The sequence below is a fragment of the Heptranchias perlo genome, chromosome 32, assembly GCF_035084215.1.
Source record: "Heptranchias perlo isolate sHepPer1 chromosome 32, sHepPer1.hap1, whole genome shotgun sequence".
NCBI classification, from domain to species: Eukaryota; Metazoa; Chordata; class Chondrichthyes; order Hexanchiformes; family Hexanchidae; genus Heptranchias; species Heptranchias perlo.
Window position 1 is genome coordinate 11,772,647 of NC_090356.1, and position 18,985 is coordinate 11,791,631.

An 18,985-nucleotide genomic window follows, 5' to 3' on the forward strand; every position below is an offset into this window, starting at 1 on the left:
TTCAGGAGCTCCTTGAAGCCTACGCATTTATACATCACAGAACAATACATGGTGTTTACAGACTGCCCCTGCAACTGCCCGTTGCCAAGGCAATCACCGTGTTCAGACAGAGAGGTGTCACCGACAGAACCCCCGAATACACATTCAACAAAAAAACAAACAGGAAAAAAAACACAAAGAGGTGCAGAAACATCCGGAAGGCAGAGAAAGCCAGCAAATGACCCATTATATTAAAAACAGATAGCTTTTGTTCGCTGGTGGGGTAACGTGTAGCGTGACATGAACCCAAGATCCCGGTTGAGGCCGTCCTCATGGGTGCGGAACTTGGCTATCAATTTCTGCTCGACGATTTTGCGTTGTCGTGTGTCTCGAAGGTCGCCTTGGAGAACGCTTACCCGAAGATCGGTGGCTGAATGTCCCTGACTGCTGAAGTGTTCCCCGACTGGGAGGGAACCCTCCTGTCTGGCGATTGTTGCGCGGTGTCCGTTCATCCGTTGTCGCAGTGTCTGCATGGTCTCGCCAATGTACCATGCTCCGGGGCATCCTTTCCTGCAGCGTATGAGGTAGACAACGTTGGCCGAGTCACAGGAGTATGAACCATGCACCTGGTGGGTGGTGTCCTCTCGTGTGATGGTGGTATCTGTGTCGATGATCTGGCTTGTCTTGCAGAGGTTACCGTGGCAGGGTTGTGTGGTGTCATGGACGCTGTTCTCCTGAAAGCTGGGTAATTTGCTGCGAACGATAGTCTGTTTGAGGTTGGGTGGCTGTTTAAAGGCGAGTAGCGGAGGTGTGGGGATGGCCATAGCGAGGTGTTCGTCGTAATTGATGACATGTTGAAGGCTGCGGAGAACATGGCGTAGTTTCTCCGCACCGGGGAAGTACTGGACGACGAAGGGTACTCTGGTTGCGTCCCGTGTCAGTCTTCTGAGGAGGTCTATGCGACTTTTCGCTGTGGCCCGTCGGAACTGTTGATCGATGAGTCGAGCGTCATATCCCGTTCTTACCAGGGCGTCTTTCAGAGTCTGTAGGTGTCCATCCCGTTCCTCCTCGTCTGAGCAGACCCTGTGTATTCGCAGGGCCTGTCCATAGGGGATGGCCTCTTTGACGTGGTTAGGGTGGAAGCTGGAAAAGTGGAGCATCGTGAGGTTGTCCGTGGGCTTGCGGTAGAGTGAGGTGCTGAGGTGCCCGTCTTTGATGGAGATTCGTGTGTCCAAGAAAGAAACTGATTCTGAGGAGTCGTCCGTGGTGAGCTTGATGGTGGGATGGAACTTGTTGATGTTATCGTGTAGTCTCTTTAGTGATTCTTCGCCGTGGGTCCATAGAAAGAAAATGTCGTCGATGTATCTGGTGTATAGCGTTGGTTGGAGGTCCTGTGCAGTGAAGAAGTCCTGTTCGAACTTGTGCATGAAAATGTTGGCGTATTGGGGTGCAAATTTGGTCCCCATGGCTGTTCCGTGTGTTTGGGTAAAGAACTGGTTATCGAAGGTGAAGACATTGTGATCCAGGATGAAGCAGATGAGTTGTAGGATGGCGTTTGGAGATTGGCTGTTGGTGTTGAGTATTGATGCTGTCGCAGCGACGCCGTCATCGTGGGGGATACTGGTGTAGAGTGCCGAGACGTCCATCGTGGTGAGAAGTGTTCCTGGTTCAACTGGTCCGTGGGCAGTTTATTTGTTCTTTGCTGGTATCCTGCCTTTTTTACGCGGTGTGATCATTTTTTCTCTATACTTAAATCTCCAGTTGGAGGGATTTTTAAAAAAATCTGGCTGCAAAGAAAGGAATAGGTTAATGGCAGATTTGCAGCAACTACCAATTTTTACATTTGATGCTCATTTGTTTCATGATTTATGCATCTCTGCAATGGTGTAAATATATAGTCCCTCAGCTGCAAATAAGCAGTTTTGGTAAACTCATACAAACCAGTTCTGTGCGCTCCAGTCTTGTGTCTGTGCTAACTTTGAGTTCCAGTAACATCACAATCCTAAAAGCTTGTGTCAAAACTAAGATCTGACTGATTGCAAATACTGAAAATCCTCCTTTGTCTTGGTGTCCATTTTTGTGCCGGGGGATGGTTTTCAATGTTAAAGGTGCTATATAAATGCAAGTTGTTACTGTTGCATAATTCATTGCCAATGAATAATAGGCACCTGGTGGCAATGGAATCATAGGCCTTCAAAGAGACAGCAAGTGTTAATAAAACTAGATTGATACTTACCATTGCAGTCAGCTGGTAAGCAGGTAGACACAGGAATACTGAATTACTGATGTCATAGATTGGTTTTATGGATTGGAGACAAAAATAAACTGACCTTAACATGCCTTCCATGCAATATTGGATGACGTGCTCAATTCTTGTATAACCAGGAAATACTGTATAAGAATATTTACAAAAAATTATAAGTAACATGAAGCTCACCTCTGTTACAGAGCAAAGATGAGGATGGTAAAGACACATTTGTGGATGTGGGCAGTATTAATGTCAAATATGAAACTTTACAGTATATTGTGTACTCAAACTATAGCTGTGTCTAGCATCCACACTCTAAACGTGATGAAGTAGCTTTTTCTTTCAAATAAATGTACGGTTGCGCAGAGTTCACTGCGTGGTTTGTGTGCTGGTTATTTTGTTCAGATAGACTAATGACTACTTATACTTTATGAATTCCTGCTACCCAGCTTGTGCTCCTGTTATCTTTCTTTCTCCGCCCCCCCCCCCCATATTGGTATTGCATTAGCTTTGAATTTTATCCAAAAATTATATTGATAGAAGGATCTGCGCAAACTTCCTCTTCTTTACTACTCCCCCTGCACCCCCCCACCGCCCAAAAACAAAACTACACCCAACCAGTTTGAGTCTTCTCACAACTTTATCTCTGACTTTTGTTCAAACACATTTTACATTTGAGGGTTGATAATGATATTGAGAGTGACTTAAGGCATGATAGAATTCATTCAAAAAAGCTTTGCGTTACCAGAAAGTACTAATTGTTTCTTAGGATAAATTTGGCTTCTGGTCATGTAAGAAATGACAGCTGTGTTGTCATGGTTTCAATAGTTAAAATTGGGACAGGAAAACAAAATCCAACCAGAGAATCATCTGTGTCCATTTCATTTTTTAACACAGCATAGAGGTACACCATTGACTTTATGCACACCATATGAGAATTGTACTGGTGTGCAAACCATCTCAGGCTATTCTGCTGCACTTCCTGATAGATGGATTAAGTAGAAATGCTAGTCTTCAACTGTGAAGAGTTGAGGAGGAAGAGAGAAAGAAAAAAGGATTGATAAATTCAGTTCCACTTATTTTGCTTTTATTCCTCCTCTTCTCCTCTCCCTCACCCCCCAGATTTTAATCATTTATCCATCATGAAAATGGGACTCATGTTGAGATACAGTTCCTTGGGTAATTGTACCCAAATGGGTACTTCAAAACTTTTGCTGCCCAAGCTATTTGACCACGGAGCAGTTGGTATAGTAACTAAGCCTGGTTCTATTGTAATCATGGGGTCCATGCTTGCACCAGAGGGCAAATTCCCCCCCCCCCCCCCCAACCAAAAAACAAAAATTTTGCACTCTGATTAATTGTTCTCGCACTGCCACCATAATAGCAGTTGACTAACTCAGCATAGCTATGGGATTGATTAACTATCTGGCTTGATGCAGTTGCCATTCAAGAGCCTGTGATTCAGTTTTGCTTTTTGGTTCACCAATCTATATGTTCTGTCCAGAGGGGTGATATTTCAGGTTTTACAAAGGTATGACCAATATTGTGTTACTAGATTTCTTTGTTAATACCGTCCATGAACATCTGTGTTGCTGCTAGAGACAACAATTTGGAATTGCAACTAGCTTCATGAGCATAATTGACTTTCTTCATCAATATGTTCAGTCCTACAGCTGTGGAGTTTGTCACAGCTGCTGTACATCTATGCACACTGTAAAAGCTTTTGCAGCAGTGATGGTGAGTGACAAATGTATTTAACACTCACCAGTTCGATACAGTTTTATGCAAAATCATGGATATATTGGTTGGTCCATCCTCTAGATTTCTCTGGATTTTGTTGAAACATTTTGTAGTTATTGGCTGTTTAACATTGTGCTGCATATTAACAGGGAAATTTGCTTTTTTTTTCATTTTGAGGCCTCAAAGCCTCCCAGTTGAATTCTGCTTCCACCAATCTTAATCTTGGTTTCACTAAATGGCAGCCACCATTTCTTTTATGTATATGACTGAAACCTTTGCAGGTTTGTCAGTTCAACCATAATACAAACGTCCTAATTTATTTAACTATTCTAGAAAAATTGAAATATATTGTAAGTGCATTTAATTTTCAAGACTGTGGCTTCTTTGCACCATGCGCCATCAATGGCCCAAAAGGGTGAGCAACCTGCTCCCGTCCTTTGGCTGGATGGACACAAGAATTCTGGGAGTGACTGTACTCTGATACATTCCTTCCTCGTGTCGGTTTGCTTCTGTGGTAACACTCTCGCCTCAATCAGAAGGTTGTGGTTCCATCTCTCAAATCAGGACTTGAGCACATAAAATAAGCTGCTGCTTTGGTGCAATACTGAAGGACTGCTTCATTGTCAGAGTGGCGTCTTTTGGATGAGGCGTTCAGCTTGGGCCCCATTTGTCTATTGAGGTGGATATAATAGATCCCTGGCATAATTCAAAGAAGAGATGTGCTGGCCAACATTCATCCCTTAAGTAACCACTATAGACAGATTAACTGATTAACATTTATCTCTGATGTTGATTTGGGCTTTTGCTGTGCACTAATCGGCTACTGTTTGTATGCAAAACAGTGACTATGCCAATAGTAATTCATTGGCTGTTAAGTGCTTTGGGATTTCTGATGGCATGAATGACACCATTCTGAATAGAGGGGGATTGGATGAACCAGTGTACGGTCTCTTCAAGGCAGTGAATCGGAACTTCTCACTTGTAATATCATATGCTCAGCATATTTAAAAATTAGCTGGTGATGCAGTGTTCTGGTGTCTCTTGCCACATAACGCTAGGATGAAAACTTACACCATTTCTAGGCTGAGACTAGCTAGAGTGGTCCCTGATGGGGCAGAAAAACTGACACGCATCGCCATTCTGATGTGTTCATTGTGGCACTGGCAGGTCTAGAAGCAGCTAACCAACCTGACTCCAAGATGGAAGGCTTGAAAAAATTTAAAGAAAGCTCTTAATGTATTTCAATTTTCAAATCAAATGTAATGCCGTAATAGTTATGTCAGTGTTTTGAGCAGCAAACCTCCTGTTTTATGAAATTTATAGCTTGAGGGATTATGAATAGTTGATCTGTGAGAAGTAAAGCAGGACTTTATAGAAAATGCCATGGCATTAATATTTAATGTCTGGGTGTGTCATTTTGTGGTTAACATCTGCCTTGCCTGCTTAGACAGTCCCTGTTCAATAGGTGAGTGAAGTAGCTTATTTCAGCAAGTTAGTATGGTTGGTTCTATTTTTTTTTAGCAATCCCGAAGCTGTTTTTAGAACCTGTGCATAGTACTCGTTCATTTCTAACTGGATTAAGAATAGTTTTTCAGCTGAGTTTGAATTGTGTTTTAGTAAGTACCCATTTTATACTTACAGAATTTTAAGTTAGGGGTCAGCATTGGCTCTGTTTGCACTTTCGCCTCTGAGTCAGAAGGTCATGGGTTCAAGCCTCACTTCGGAGACATGAACGCATAATCTAGGCTGACGTTGGAGTGCTGCACTGTATGGAGGCGCTGTCTTTCGGATCATACGTTAAACCGAGGCCCCGTCTGCCCCCTTAGGTGGACGTAAAAGACTGCGTAGAACTATTCGAAGAGGTGATGTGGAGATGCCGGTGATGGACTGGGGTTGACCATTGTAAACAATTTTACAACACCAAGCTATAGTCCAACAAATTTATTTTAAATTAAATTCCACAAGCTTTCGGAGGCTTCCTCCTTCGTCGGGCGGATGGTGGAAAATATCATTTCCACCATCCGCCCGACGAAGGAGGAAGCCTCCGAAAGCTTGTGGAATTTAATTTAAAATAAATTTGTTGGACTATAACTTGGTGTTGTAAAATTGTTTACAATTATTCGAAGAGGAGCAGGGGACTTCTCCTGATGTCCTGGCCATGATTTATCCCTCAACCCCAACAACACTGAAAAGAGATTAGCTGGTCATTTATTTATTGCTGTTTTTGGGACTTTGCTGTGCGCAAATTGGCTGCCGCATTTCCCTACGTTACAACAGTGGCTAATTAATTGGCTGTAAAGTGCAAAGGGACCTCCTGAGTTGATTACTGTAGCAGCTCTTACAGTATATAAATGCACGTCCTTTCCTTTCATTTAACTCGTACAGAGTGTTGTAATCAGTCTCATGAATAGGAATCATTCCAGGGAGCGGCATGGGGTATTCTATTTCACTTAACTTTTTATCCTTGTTTATTTAAAAATGTCAACTGAGAACACAAAGCAATTTGAATGGGCACTTATTTCTTATGACAATTTCTTGTGATTTGTTCCACAAGAACAATGAAATTTCCTGTGAGGAAGTATTCATTTCCTTCTCGAGTAATGTGAAGTGGTATATTTTAGTTTCCTGAAAACATGAGAGCAGTGTTCTAAACCCATTTCTGCAGTTGCTTGCCCAAGTGGAAAGCTGAACATGAGTATTGCTTTTTTTAAAAAAGAAAGAAATGATTCTCTCCTCTGCAAACTGTTCTCTGTTCTGTTTAATTTTCTGTTGTGGCCACAGAAGTAATGCTGTTAAATATCCTTTTGACATTTTCTGCATTTCTTTTAGGGGTGGTAGTGTTGCCTAGTAGTGAGGTGTACATATCTTCGCCCCTCAAATTTTATCTCATCGCATGTTTCCCTGTGGCCCTGGTCCTTATGTGGCTTAGAAAATGGGTGAATGGTTTACTTCTGGACCATAGCCAATGTTGTTTTTGGCGAGCTTGAAGGAACAGGCCAGTGCCACAAATGAGAGAGCCAGTAGCTGGCAAAAGCCAATAATCATACCTCCTTCCAGTCTGGTGTACAGCACAGATACACCTTTTTGTATGTTGCCTCCCCCTGACTTTATATATGGTTTAGCATCTTATATATTTTTATGTAGTATTTTGCATTTATGCAACCCCCTAATTCATTAAACTACATTAAAGTGTAGTCTAATACTGCAAGCCTTAAATTTTGCACAGCAAGCCTAGACAAGTTGATTTGTGTGGTGAAAGTCCTGTGATATCCCATCATTGGCATGTTTCAGCTTACTGTGATACCAGCTTATTGTATTTGATATTCATGTAAAGTGGAGTATAGGTTTGGAAACAGCACCATCTAAGATATCAAGAAAGCAGTACCAAATCTGAAGTTTGCAGCATGAATTTGTTAGAGGAGATATGTCCAGATGTGGGGAGGTACTAAGGGGGTACCTCTTGGATTGGTATTGGGATCCCTGCAGTTTCTAAATTACATCAATGATTTGGATTCAAAATCTTGATGCAAATTTGTTAAATTTGCAGATAGGAAAAGAAAGATTTGCATTTACATAGCACCTTTCACGCCTTCAGGATTTTCCAAAGTGCTTTGCAGCCAATGAAGTACTTTTTGAAGTGTCATCACTGTCGTAATGTAGGAAATGTGGCAAGGCAATTTGCGCACAGCATGGTCCCACAAACAGCAATGTGATAATGACCAGATCATCTGTTTCAGATGTTGGTTGAGAGATAAATATTGACCAGAACACCGGGGAAAATTTCCCTTCAGCCAGCCTTTTGTGCATTGCCCTTTCCCTTCGCCCCACCATTGGTTGCAGAGCCTTCAGCTGCCTGCTCTTCGCAATTTCCTTCCTAAATGTCTCCACTCCTTTTTTAAAAAAAATCTTCTCAAAACTCATCTTCGACTTCAGTCACCCTTTCTTCCTGAATCAATGTCCATACTCCTTACGCTTATCCAAAGTGCCTTATGGTATTTTTACATTGAAGATATGATATGAATGCAAGTTGTTAGTCCCAGTGGTGACAGAGACCAAGCTCTAAGTTTCTTGTGCCACTCGTAGTGCTTCTTGTTGCTTACCGTTTTTTGTTTGGTTTTAGCTTTGGGTAATAGAATTAGTTCTTAGCCCACTCATAAAGGACAGCAAATTTTAAAGTCGCAAATAGAACTTCGAAGCTGAGTGTGTTGGCAGATGCTCGGAATTGCATCCTGCAATGTGAGTATAAATGGGGTGAATCGAGAGCATCAAAGCATTTATTATATTGTTTACCTATAATATGTCCATCAGTCAGCCTAGAACGTATGAATTCATGATGAATTCAATCAGCCAATTGAACCTCAAAACAATATGACATTACGCATCTACTGATTCGACACTGGTACCATTTTTTGATTAGTAATGAAACTTGCCCCCCCCCCCCCTCCCCCATCTTTTCTACAAAATAACTTGCACTGAACTAAATATTACTCTCTGGTGAGGCAAAAGACCATTCTTTTGCAGCAACACATTTGCAGTATAACTGCACCAAAATCATGCTGGTCTGCTTCACTATCATATGGTTATGTTTAGCAGAAGACATCTCAGGACCAATCTCATTCTGTAGGATTACACAATTCAAAGCAGTTATACCGTACCCAAATTTGCTTACAAGCATTGCAATGCCTGCAAGAGTCATCACAATGGTGCAACTCATCACATGCAAGATTCTGCAGGGTAAATTAGTATGGAGAAACCAGCTAGTTGCTTTACTGTAGCTGGTTTTCCAGCAGAGAGTGGACCACTGAGGAATGGGGATCTGCCAGTTTGGATTGCTTCCAAACCATTTTTAAAGATCTGAATTAGGCTCATCAGCTGACTCTTCTTCATTCCCAGTGTACATTCCAATACACATACCCTTGTTCATAGTTTTTTGTAGGAGTACTCAGTTCAATGCAATCTTTCTTGCAGAAAAGATTTTAAAAATCCCATAAAATCATTGAACTTTGATACATCAGAAGTCCTAAACTGCTGCAGTATTTAAAACTTATACTGCAATGCAGAGAATAGTAAAATGTTTGTGATCACATTTCACAAAATGTAAAAGGTTGTCTAACCTGTAGCAACTAGAACTGGATATCAAAATCTTCACTGTATAAAACCAAACTAAGGATCTGCCTTGCACTAGCAGTAACCAACATAGCCATAAAACTCTAAAACTGATATCAAACTGCAATGATCGATGAAAGTTTTAAAAGGTACCATTTTGTGGTATCAAGCAATCTTGTTTAAAGGCCATTTGATTAGAGGAAAAAAAGATGAAAATATCAAGTAGCATTAACACTTCCCTCCATGAACAGAAACAGTACAAAACATGACTTCTCGTCTGTTAACTGGTCCCAGACAGAGAAACTCTGAAACTTTCTTAATTTCTGTACCAGTTAGAATCATAAAATCTTGCCGCACAGGAGGCCATTTGGCTCATCTTTCCTGTGCCAGCTCTTTGAAAGATCTGTCCAATTAGGCCTTCTCTCCTGATCTTTCTTCATAACCCTTCAAGTGTTTCCTTTTCAAGCGTATATCCAGTTCCCTTTTGAAAGTTACTATTGAATCTGCTTCCACTACCCTTTCAGGCAATGCATTCCAGGTCATAACAACTCGCTGCGTAAAATAATTTCTCCTCATCTCCCCTCTGGTTCTTTTGCCAATTATCTTAAATCTGAGTCATAGAATCATAGAAAGTTACAGCACATAAGGAGGCCACCTTAGGTACCTGTCCTGCTACCTTCAGGGATCTGTGGACATGCACTGCAAGGTTCCTGTGTTTCTCTACACTTCTCAGTATCCTCCCATTTATTGTGTACTCCCTTGCCTTGTTTGCCCTCCCCAAAATTGAATTCCATTTGCCACTTTTCTGCCCACCTGACCAGTCCATTGATATAGAACCATAGAACCATAGAAAAGATACAGCACAGAAGGGGGCCATTCGGCCCATCGTGACCGCGCTGGCTCGAAGAACAATCAGTTGCCCATTCTAATCCCACCTTCCAGCACCCGGTCTGTAGCCCTGCAGCTTACAGCACTTTAGGTGCAGGTCCAGGTACTTTTAAAAAGCGTTGAGGGTCCCTGCCTCTACCTCCAATTTGGGCAATTAATTCCATACACCCACCATCCTCTGGGTAAAGAAGCTTTCCTCATGTCCCCTCTAATCCTTCCGCCAATCAGCTTAAATCTATGTCCTCTTGTTCTTGAACTCTCCGCTAGGGGAAACAGATACTTCCTGTCAAACTCTATCTCGGCCCCTCATAATTTTGTACACCTCAATCAAGTCACCCCTCAGCCTCTGCTCCAAGGAAAACAACCCCAACCTATCCAATCTCTCCTCGTAGCTGCAATTTTCAAGCCCTGGCAGCATTCTTGTAAATCTTCTCTGCACTCTCTCCAGAGCAATTACGTCCTTCCTGTAATGTGGTGACCAGAACTGCGCAAAATACTCCAGCTGTGGCCTTACCAGCGTTTTATATAGTTACATCATTACATCCCTGCTTTTGTATTCTATACTTTGGCAAATAATGGAGAGCATTCCGTATGCCTTCTTCACAACCTTATCTACCTGTACTGCCACCTTCAGGGACCTGTGCACATGCACTCCAAGGTCTCTCACTTCCTCCACCTCAATATATTCCCATTTACTGCGTTTGCCCGTTTACTGTTTGCCCCTCCCTAAGTGCATTACCTCATACTTCTCTGGGTTGAACTCCATTTGCCACTTTTCAGCCCACTCCACCAACCCATTGATATCTTCTTGGAGTCGACAGCTATCCTCTTCACTATCAACTACATGGCCAATTTTTGTGTCGTCTGCAAATTTGCCAATCATGCCCCCTACATTCAAGTCCAAATCATTAATATATACCACAAACAGCAAGGGATCCAACACTGAGCCCTGTGGCACACCACTGGAAACAGATGTCCATTCGCAAAGACATCCATCGACTTTTACCCTTTGTTTCCTGTTACTGAGCCAATTTTGGATCCAATTCGCCACATTTCCCTGTATCCCATGGGTTTTTACCTTTCTGACTGGTCTGCCATGTGGGACCTTGTCAAATGCCTTACTAAAATCCATGTAGACAATATCCACTGCACTACCCTCATCAATCCTCCTTGTCACTTCCTCAAAGAATTCAATCAGATTTGTAAGGCTGAACAAATCCATGCTGACTATACCTGATTAAACCATACCTTTCCAAGTGACAATTTATCCTATTTCTCAGTATTGATTCTAATAGTTTGCCCACCACCGAGGTAAGACTGACCGGCCTATAATTGTTCGGCCTTTCCCTCGTACCCTTTTTAAACAATGGTACTACGTTTGCAGTCTTCCAGTCCTCTGGTACCTCTCCTGTATCTAGTGAGGATTGGAAAATGATCCTCAGAGCATCCGCTATTTCCGCCCTGGCTTCCTTCAATAGCCCCGGAAACAATCCATCCGGCCCTGGTGACTGATCAACTTTCAAGGATTCCAGTCCCTCTAGTACTTCCCCTCTCGTTATGTTTACCTTATCCAATATTTCACACCTCTTTAACTGCTACGTCCGGATCATCCCTTTCCTTTGTGAATGCGGAGACAAAATATTCATTTAAAACCCTACCCACATCCTCTGCTTCGACACACAAGTTACCCTTATCATCCCTGATAGGTCCCACTTTATCCTTAGCTATCCTCTTGTTCTTAATATACTGATAAAACATCTTTGGGTTTTCTTTAATCTTACTGGCTAATATTTTTTCATGCCCTCTCTTTGCTTTCCTTATTTCCTTTTTTACGTCATCCTTGTACTTTCTATACTCTTCTAGGCTTTCTGCAGTATTTAGTTTTCTGTGACAGTCATAAGCTTTCTTTTTCTGCTTTATCTTGCCCCGTATACTTCGAGACAACCAAGAGGCTTTCTGCAGTCTACAGCTTTCCTCCTCACTATCAACCACATGGCCAATTTTTGTATCATTTGCAAACTTCTTGATCAAGCCTCTGGTTACCGACCCTCCTGCCAATGGAAAGGGTTTTTCCTTTTTTATTCCATCAGCGCCCCTCATAATTTTGAACATATCTATTAAATCTCCCCATAGCCTTCTCTGCTCTAAGGAGAATAATCCCAACTTCTCTAGTCTCCCCTCATAATTGAAGTCTTTCATCCCTGATATCATTCTGGTAAATCTCCTCTGCACCCTCTCCAAGGCCTTGACATCCTTCATAAAGTGTGGTGCCCACAACTGGACAATACTCCGGCTAAGGCCTAACCAGTGATTTATCAAGGTTTAGCATAGCTTCCTTGCTTTTGTACTCTTTTATACCTCTGGACATGCACTCCAAGGTCCCTTTGTTCCTCTATACCTTAAGCCAAGGATCCCATATGCTATATTTTATTTCAAGTTCCATTTTAAGTGACTCATTCTGAAATTTCTCTTGCTCTGTTACTATCCCTTAATGTTGTTATGCATATGGATACACATATAGCAAAATAGATTTGATGGTCAGCTGAATGTATTGTACAACTGAAGCAACATCTCTTAGCCTTGGTTCAGTGGTAGCTCACTCTCCACTCAGTCAGAGGGTCATGGGTTCCACTCCAGAGACTTGAGCACAAAATTCAGGCTGACACTCCCAGTGCTGTACTGAGGGAGTGCTGCACTGTTGGAGGTGCAGTCTTTTGGATGAAACGTTAAACTGAGGCCCTCCCACGGCACTAGTCTAAAAAGAGCAACGGAGTTCTCCCGGTGTTCTGGCTAACACTTTTCCCTCAACGCACACCTAAAACCGATTACCCGGTCATTTATTTCAATGCTGTTCGTGGGAGCTTGCGATACCCAAATTGGCTGCCACATGTCCTAAATTACAACAGTGACTACACTTCAAAAGTACTCCACTAGCTGTAAAGTGCTTTGGGACGTCCTGAGATCGTGAAAGGCGCTATATGAATGCAAGCATTGACAGCACCTCCCAAAGGCTTCTTCGACACCACCTCCCAAACCCGCGACCTCTACCACCTAGAAGGACAAGGACAAGGGCAGTAGGCACACACCATCCCGACTTGGAAATATATCGCCATTCCTTCATTGTTGCTGGGTCAAAATCCTGGAACTCCCTATCTAACAGCACTGTGGGAGAACTTTCACCGCATAGTCTGCAGCGGTTCAAGAAGGCGGCTCACCACCACCTTCTCAGGGGCAATTCGGGATGGGCAATAAATGCTGGCCTTGCCAGCAATGCCAACGTCCCATGAAGGAATTTTTAAAAAAGACTTCTTAATCCACCCTCGTGGATTTGGTGTACCTATTATAGATTATGCCTCTAGATCTCAATATCTGCATTCAATATTTTTAACTGTCGGGCGTTTTTAGCAGAGATTTAAAATCTGCCTCCCTTTCTTTGGTACTAGTGATGATGAAAACTTGTTGTAAATTTTACTGTTTAGAATCTAGAAAGAACTACCTGCAATGGATGGTAGTCACTTGCAGTGGCTGCACTTGTTTTGAGATAGAAGTATGGGAAGGATTGTTGCTGCAACACACTCCAATGCAAATGGCACTGCAAAAATGACATTTTTGTGTGTGCATGTTTGACTTGCACGAAAAATGGTCACTTGCGGTACTGAAGGGCCGCATACACCTGTACCCCAGTAAGAATCTGAAATAGAGAACATTGCAAAAACCCAACAAAATATTCCTTTTCACTTTTAAATGTCCTAGTTACAGAACTTAACATTGGCAATATCTTGATTACATTTGCAGTTGCCCAATATGCTTACCTTGTTCCAGCATTTATTTTGTTTGTGTTTGGCCTTAAGTATGACAGAATCCGGTCTTTTGCACTGCAAGTTGCAGTGTAGTAAAATGCTGAAGTACCACTTGGCCTTTACAGGCACACATTCTGGAAAGTGTAAGAATATTTGAACTATGCTAATACAGCTATCTTAGAAGTTGTTTGTAAGTGTTTTTTTTGGGAATGGTCATGAATTTTCTCTCACTCTTCAACCCCTTCTCCCATCCTACCAAAAAATGAAGCAGCTTCCCTTAATGAAACTTCTAGTTTTTGTTTAAAAGCTTTTTTCAAATCTTATCTAACCCCAAAGATGTAGCTATAATATCTTGGCTTCGGGGAGATGTCGGGAAAAAATACAGCAAGGTTTTCTGCTCAATCATTACTTATCAATTCTATTAATGGATATGTGGATACTGAGTGACTTTACAACCAAGCTCTTGTTGTCAAACTGATCTCTGCTCACACTCCAGTCTTGCGCATGAAGAATAGCTAGTTGCTTGAGGTACCAGAAAGCTGTTGATGAGTGAAACCATGAGAGGCCATTGATATAGACTATGGATAGAAGAGGGTTGTTTAGCAAAAGCTACAGCAGCATCCATGCTGTGGCCATGAGACATATGCAACCCATGAGTTCTGGCAAATTATTTTCTGTTTGCGCTTATATTTGCTCAGCGATTTGTCTTCATTTGAATTTTGTGGGTCTTTCGTTTGGATATTTTTGGTCTAAATATTCTTCCTTTTCCTCCCCTCCTTTCTTGCAAGGGCTGACTCTTGCTGGAGAACAGTTCTACAGGTTTTGAGGCCCACCTGTGCCTTGGCCAAATAACTTTTCATGTGCAAGTCTAGACAGTGTGTTGATAGGCTGGTCATTGTAGCCAAGCCTAATCATGGTCACATTCATATGTACACTGTGCAATAGGAGTCGCTGGACAATGGTCAGGAGTGGACTTTTGGGGTGTTCATACCCCTCCCCCAACTGAGACCATAGGAATGCTGAGGCTAATTGTTCTGAAAATTGTACTATCACCCCAACTGACTTCACCAAGGACAGGGACCAAACCCGAAGCCTTCTGGTGCATGTAGCTCAATTATACATCTTTATCATCTAAGCTATTCTGTAAGCTTGTCCAAATGTTTGGCAGTTTATTAGACTATGTGCTAAGTATCTTTAATGCACCTAATTTATAAAGCATAAGTGGAAACAGGCTAGTAAATAATTTTGTTTGGTATGATTTCAAACCTTTCCCTCAGCATAGGCTAGATGGCAAATGATCAGGTAACAGGGCATTTGGGTACATTTGTGGATCAGGAGTTAAGCTTTTAATTTACTTTTTAAAGTTTGATATTCTGCACAATTGTATGTTAATGTTGCATTCAAACGTTGTACAGGTCACATGATTGACTACTAAAGAATTGCATAGTCCCTGGTACATCCTGTGCACGGGTCTAAATAAATCAGAAAACATAGTATGTCAAGAATTTGATTGTAAGCCTATTTTGTACTTGGTGTAGATCAATTGTCTCCAAAAGTTTAAATGCAGTATGTGGCTGTTGATTAAATATTTGTCACATGCCAAGGCATTGCATTTTGCAGAGTAACAAAATGCAGGAAATAAATCCTCTGGAGACAGCACCAAATCTCCAATGTAACTGCAGTCATGCAGGGCAGGTGTAGTTATTGTAAGACCATTCTACCCAATCTAGCACAAGCTTCTTGCATTGTAAACTTTGCTATAAATCAACAAATCTCTTGCATTTTAAACTTTGCTATAGATTTTCTTGCATATAACTGTTTTGGTAAGAGGCCAGTTTTCTCAGTTTTGGTCAAGGGCTTCATGTTAAACCTGATCAGAAATCCTCAAGCAGGTGCAACTTTAAATGGTGGTGGGATTTTGCTTTTTGATCATCAAGGGAAGTGCGGAACAGAAGCTAAGTGTTGCTCTTGGCAAAGGAAATTTGTACGGCAAGTTGCCACATGCCAAACCACATGAACAGTTAAAGGTACATTGTAGAGACTTGAGATCAATTTGCTTACCTGATGTAGGGTAATAATGCTGCTTGGGGAAAATTTCAGTTCTGCCACTATGGTAACATATATATTCGGTTTTGATCAACATGGTTGCCCACCACCGCCTAGGACAGCTAAGGATGGACAGCAAATGCTGGCCTTGCCAGTCGTGCCCACATCCCAAGAATGAATTTTTTTAAGAAGCTGTTAGTCTGGCATTGCAACTTCTTTTTGCATAAGACTTCTAAATCAGAGAGGTGTGCTGGAGATTCTCTAACTGGATTCAGTAACTGGAGAAAGTGGTAAGTGGATCCCTGGTGCTCCTTCCACAAGAAGGAAAAATCGCCATGGACCCTTTTTGCGCTTTTCCGAGCAACTGGTCAAAGTGCCAGTAGTAGAGGTCTAGGAGTGGTGCAGACAACTTCCTGGGCACAAAAGGTACGAAACTGAAAAATAGAAGCTGCTGGAAAAATGGAGGAAGACCAAGTCTTAGTTCAAATTAGTAGACTTGTGGCTCATTGCTCCTTGCATTACTTCTTTAATCACAACTAGCTGTGCACTCATTCTTCTGTCCCATCTGCCTGATGATGAGAAAAGAATTTTAGCAATGTCGTGTTGGAGGCAATTTTTATTTTACAAGAAAATATTTAGTGGGGCAATCAGCCAATAAAATTAATTTGGTTCCACTAAATCTGTCTACTTGATTTAAATACTGAGGTTGGATTATGGCTGCAGAAATTCAGCATAAACAAACTTTTTAAAATGTTTCTTTTTACTACATGATTCACAGCACACAATTTGCTTTCTGTTTTAATTTTTAAAAATGATTTATCTCCAGGCCTAAGCATGTGTAAATTGTGGAAGCTGTAAGCATATTTTTCTGCTGTAGAGGTTTACTAAAAAACTTAACCAATAAATTACTTTTGAAGTGCAGTAAGTGTTGAGTAGGCAAACGTGGCAGCCAATTTGCACACAGCACAGACCCGCAAACAGCAACTGAAATGAATAACTAGTTAATCTATTTTTGGTGGAGTTGGTTGAGAGAGGAATGTTAGCCGGGAAACGAGAGTGGGCCCTGCTCTTTTAATAATGTCACGGAATTTTCTAAGTTCATCCTGTCATCGAAAAGAGAGTACCACTGATAATACAGCACACTCTGAAGTAGCAGCCTAGATTACATACTCAAGTCCCAGAGAGCGGCTTGAACCCACAACCTTCTGACTCGGGTGTGAGAATGGTACCAACTGGGCGAAGTTGACGCTTACATTTAAAATTAATCGAAGATGCAGGTTAAACTGAAAAGAAGCTTGCAATTAGAAATGTTTATTGATGCATCATCAAACTAATTTTGTTGTTCATGTAGGCTTCCTGTTGTTGCAATTATGTGTTCTAAGTATAATGAGCATTGAAATGAAAACTTAATGGAGCATAGTGCTTGAACGTTCCCCTTTTGTCTGAGAGGCTGGGGTTCAAATTCAAGTCCAAATAGGACTCTTATAAAAGGCATACATCCCAAAGTGAGTTGAATTTGGTCATTCTCAACTGAATTCCTAGCAGGTCTCAGTTTACAGTATAAAATTTCCCATATATTGGCAGTTTTGGGGTATAGTAACTGGTATGAGAAATGGGAATGCCACATTGGTGGAGTAGGGAATGCTCTTCTGAGTTTAGGCACGTTGAGGTGCCTTTTAATGTATTAAACATCCCAGAAAACTTCACTGAGGAATGGACAACAAGTGGTAGGAGAATGATGGGGGAAATTGACCAAATGGGACTGTCGAAAAGCTAGATTTTAAGGAGTCTTTTGAAGATGGTAAAGAGGTAGTGAGGTGGAGAGGTTTCGCGAGGGAATTCCAGAGTGCAGGGTTAAGACCACAGAAGGCTTTGCCAAGATGGTGGAGCTGATTGATTGTCAAAGAACTGCACAATAAGCCATAGATGGAAGAATGGAGAGCAAAGGCAGAAGCATATGGCTGTAAAGGTTGCAGAGGTAAGGTGGGCGAGGCCAGTGCAACTGCATTTCTCCTCCAGAGTGCATTTTTAAATTGCTTGTTGTAAATAAAAATGGCAGCTTTTCAATTTTTTTAAAACCACATTCATTTGTTAAAGGTAAAATATTCTCCATGCAATTGCTCATATTTTACAAATGTTACAAAGAGAAAGTACAGTTGTGTTAGCTGGGTATTATTATGCTTGGGAGCTGCTGGTTGAGGTAGCCTGCGAATAAACATTTTGAATGGAATTCCTTCTGATAGGCATACGTGAAGTTCTGCTCCATGGACAAGAAGAGGGAATATTGCGGTTGCTTACTGTTACATTGGATTGAATTTAATGATCGATTAGGAATTATATACAGAATGACTGCTGACCAGCTGCCTTCAATATGATAATTGTTAGGATTTTATACGAATGGATTCAGACAGAGGATACAAAAAACAACAGTACTTTATTCCAAGATGATTCTCTGACAGTTTCCACCTGTCTCACCAGCCTGATGTGTTCTCCTTGTAAACAGTCCCAACTGGTCTGGACGAGTTCCCCCTCTATTTTACACTCAGCACTACCCATTCCCCTCTTTCTTTACATTAGACATGAACTGACTTCTATAATTGTTATTTGGTAACCCTCCAGTAATGAGAGGTGATATTTGCACTCTGATGCTTGATTTATGTCTGTATCCATATAAATCCAGCACCAAGCTGATGGCTCAGTAGTATGGTATATAGATTTACATGGAATTGATGTCTCTAATGCTTGAGTGGTCTAGCTGTATGTTCATTATATTGTTCTCTCTTGTACAAAACCTGAACTCCATGTAAGTGAAATCCAGTTTTTTTTTATTTTGCTGTTAACCACCCCAATTCCCACTCTTCGCACCCAGACAGTAGACTTGCTCAGATTAATAGGTTGACTGTGTGCATAGCTGGATGAAACAAGCCACACAGATCCAGTGCTACTGTTTTCTCCTGGAATGGATTGAGACTGGGCAAATATAAAATGGCAGGTTTGAGTTAAAAATGTCACACTAGTGTGGTGCTTGTGTCATTTATATTGCAGTCAAGGGTATAGCAACAGCTTTGGAGATCAATAATTGTTTAGCTGTCTTCTTTGGAGGATTGCATAATGTCATTTTGAAACTATTTGGGATACCTGGTCATTTAGTTCTGCATTTGCAAGGTTTGGATTGAGC

At 41.5% G+C, this 18,985-nt stretch overlaps 1 protein-coding gene across 4 annotated transcripts in view; it reads left to right on the forward strand.

Annotated features, from left to right (window-relative positions):
• clstn1 (calsyntenin 1) overlaps positions 1-18,985 on the forward strand; it is an 80,098-nt gene that overhangs the window by 19,697 nt on the left and 41,416 nt on the right. The window lies entirely within an intron of this gene.